Raw genomic sequence first — 2,672 nt, 5'->3', positions numbered from 1 at the left:
ACACACTTTCCTTCTTACGTTAACTGAGTGGAGAAGACAAATAAAATATCTGAAATTGCAAATTTAATTGTGGTACATTTTAACGAGTAGTCTATTAAAATCGAGAATATCGGTCCCTATAGTTACTATTTATAATCAATGATTGGCAAATTTCGATTTCGATTTTTATACCATGGGCTGTTCTGGTTGTGATAGTAAACACGATCACCTTGAGTATCATTTTTAAAAGTGAAGTGATGAATTAGAAGTTCCCTACTTCATTACTTACTTACTTACTGAATCTGTTTACCCTCCAGGATTGGCTTTTCCCTCGGACTCAAAGAGGGATCCCCCACCTCTACCGCCTCAATGGCAGTGTCCTGGAGCTTCAGACTCTGAGTCGGGGGATACAACTGGGGAGGATGTCCAGTACCTCGCCCAGGCAGCCTCACCTGCTATGCTGAACAGGGGCCTTGCGGGGGGATGGGAAGATTGGAAGGGATAGACAAGGAAGAGGAAAGGAAGCGGCTGTGGCCTTCAGTTAGGTACCATCTCGGCATTCGCCTGGAGGAGAAGTGGGAAACCACGGAAAACCACTTCCAGAATGGCTGAAGTGGGAATCGAACCCACCTCTACTCAGTTTACCTCCCGAGGCAGAGAGGACCCAGTTCCAGCCCTCGTACCACGTTTCAAGTTTCGTGGCAAAGCCGGGAATCGAACTCGGGCCTCCGGGGGTGGCAGCTAATCACACTAACCACTACACCACAGAGGCGGACTTCACTATTTTCAAAATGAAATTGTAAATATCGCTGCTGAAGAATGGAGATCTCACTTTCTTTCTTTCTTTCTTTCTTTCTTAATCTGTTTACCGTCCAGGATTGGCTTTTCCCTCCGACTCAACGACGGATATTACCTCTACCGCCTCATAGGCAGTGTCCTGGAGCGGGCTTACAACTTACAACTGAGGAGAAGGACCAATACCTCATTCAGGCGGCCTCACTTGCTATGCTGAACGGAGGCTTTGTGGAGGGATGGGAAGATTGGAACGGACAAACAAGGAAGAAGGAAGGAAACGGCCGTGGCCTTAATTTAGGTACTATACCGGCATTTGCCTGGAGAGGAAGTGGAAACCACGCAAAACCACTTTGAGTTTGGTTGAGGTGGGAATCGAATCCCCCCTTCTCAGTTGTCCTCCTGAGGCTGAGTGGACCTCGTTCCAACCCTCGTACCACGTTTCAAATTTCGTGGCAGAGTCGGAAATGGAACCCGGACCTCTAGAGGTGTCAGCTAATCACACTAACCACTACACCACAGAATGGAGGCCTCGCATTTGACAAAAATCTGATTTACCACCAAGTGGCTGCGAGGTTTGGGTCACATAGCTATCAGCTTGCTTTTGGAAGATAGTGGGTTGTAACCACACTGTCGGCATCCTATTTTCACACCAGACAAATGCTGGGGCTGTACCTTATTTAAGGTCACGGTCGCTTCCTAGCCCGTCGTCGCCATAAGACCTAACTGTGTTGGTACGATATATCTATTTTTTTTTAATGGTTTTAATGGAATGTTCAATTTTACTCTGAAAAAGTTTGTTCATATTTATTACGTGCTTAAGCTCTCCTAAATTCGAACTTTCGTTCTCGGGATTCGACCTCAAAATATAAGAAGCGACACGATAGCATCAAACCAACTGCATCTTCACAACCGACCACCTGATCACTTCGCCCATGTTGAGTGTCTGGATTTGACACGAACACTAAGGTTATTTATTAAGTTCAGAGCATTCCACAACTGGTCTCGCCCACAGTGAGCATAGAATGGATACTAGGACACATGCAAACCTCGGGCGTGAAGAAAGTAGTGGTACAAGGTTTCGGAGTCCATAACAATGGCCCGATTTCTCTCAGCAGTAGAAATTATATTTAACATCTGACCTAGATACCAATGCATTTTCATTCTCAACAGAACAACTGAAGAAAAATTACCGCCCCCGGGTGGGCTCGAACCACCAACCTTTCGGTTAACAGCCGAACGCGCTAGCCGATTGCGCCACGGAGGCAGATGCTACGTGTTGGTAATACACCTTATACTTCAGCGTATCGTATAGTATCTTGTATACTCAGCCGCATAAAAAATTTGCAATTCTTCCTGACGAGTTTCTTTCTGAATCCTCTTGTTTTAAATAGGATAAACATATTGTGCACTTGGTAGGATTCCAAGGATTCGGCCACTGGCTATCCATAGTTTAAGAACATCCTTGCGTTTCGAAAATTAACTATAGCTTTGCCAGACAAATTTTGTGCGGTTGAGTTTAGATTGTAATGGTTTTTTGAATGTCTTGCGAAAATTATAAACCATGAAGAATTATTCTGCATTTTATTAATCATTTGAATAACTGCGTGTAGTTTCTTCAAGGTTGAGATCGTACTGATTAAGCTGCAGCAGTCTGCCTACACCTGCTTAATTTGCCAGAGAAGCTGTCTTTCATCTTAAATAATTTCTACGATGGTCAGATGGCAGATCTGAAAACGAAGGACTGCCCAATATGCAAGCTGTAACCAACTTTCCATACATTCTAGCTTGTTTCTTGCAGTCTGAGAACAGCTTTCTCTTACAGAGGTCTGTTCTAATCTTCATATCATAACACTGTACATAATGTCACTGAGGTGAACACTTTCGCAGAATGCCGTTAT

At 44.3% G+C, this 2,672-nt stretch overlaps 1 non-coding gene across 1 annotated transcript; it reads right to left on the bottom strand.

The window, feature by feature from the left end:
* Window positions 1-1,964: 1,964 nt before the first annotated feature.
* Window positions 1,965-2,038, bottom strand: TRNAN-GUU (transfer RNA asparagine (anticodon GUU)). The gene has a single exon. It is a non-coding gene; the product is annotated as a tRNA-Asn (tRNA).
* Between the last annotated feature and the right edge of the window lie 634 nt (window positions 2,039-2,672).

The sequence above is a fragment of the Anabrus simplex genome, chromosome 3 (assembly GCF_040414725.1).
Source record: "Anabrus simplex isolate iqAnaSimp1 chromosome 3, ASM4041472v1, whole genome shotgun sequence".
Taxonomy (NCBI): Eukaryota; Metazoa; Arthropoda; class Insecta; order Orthoptera; family Tettigoniidae; genus Anabrus; species Anabrus simplex.
This window is presented reverse-complemented; position numbering and strand designations above follow the sequence as displayed.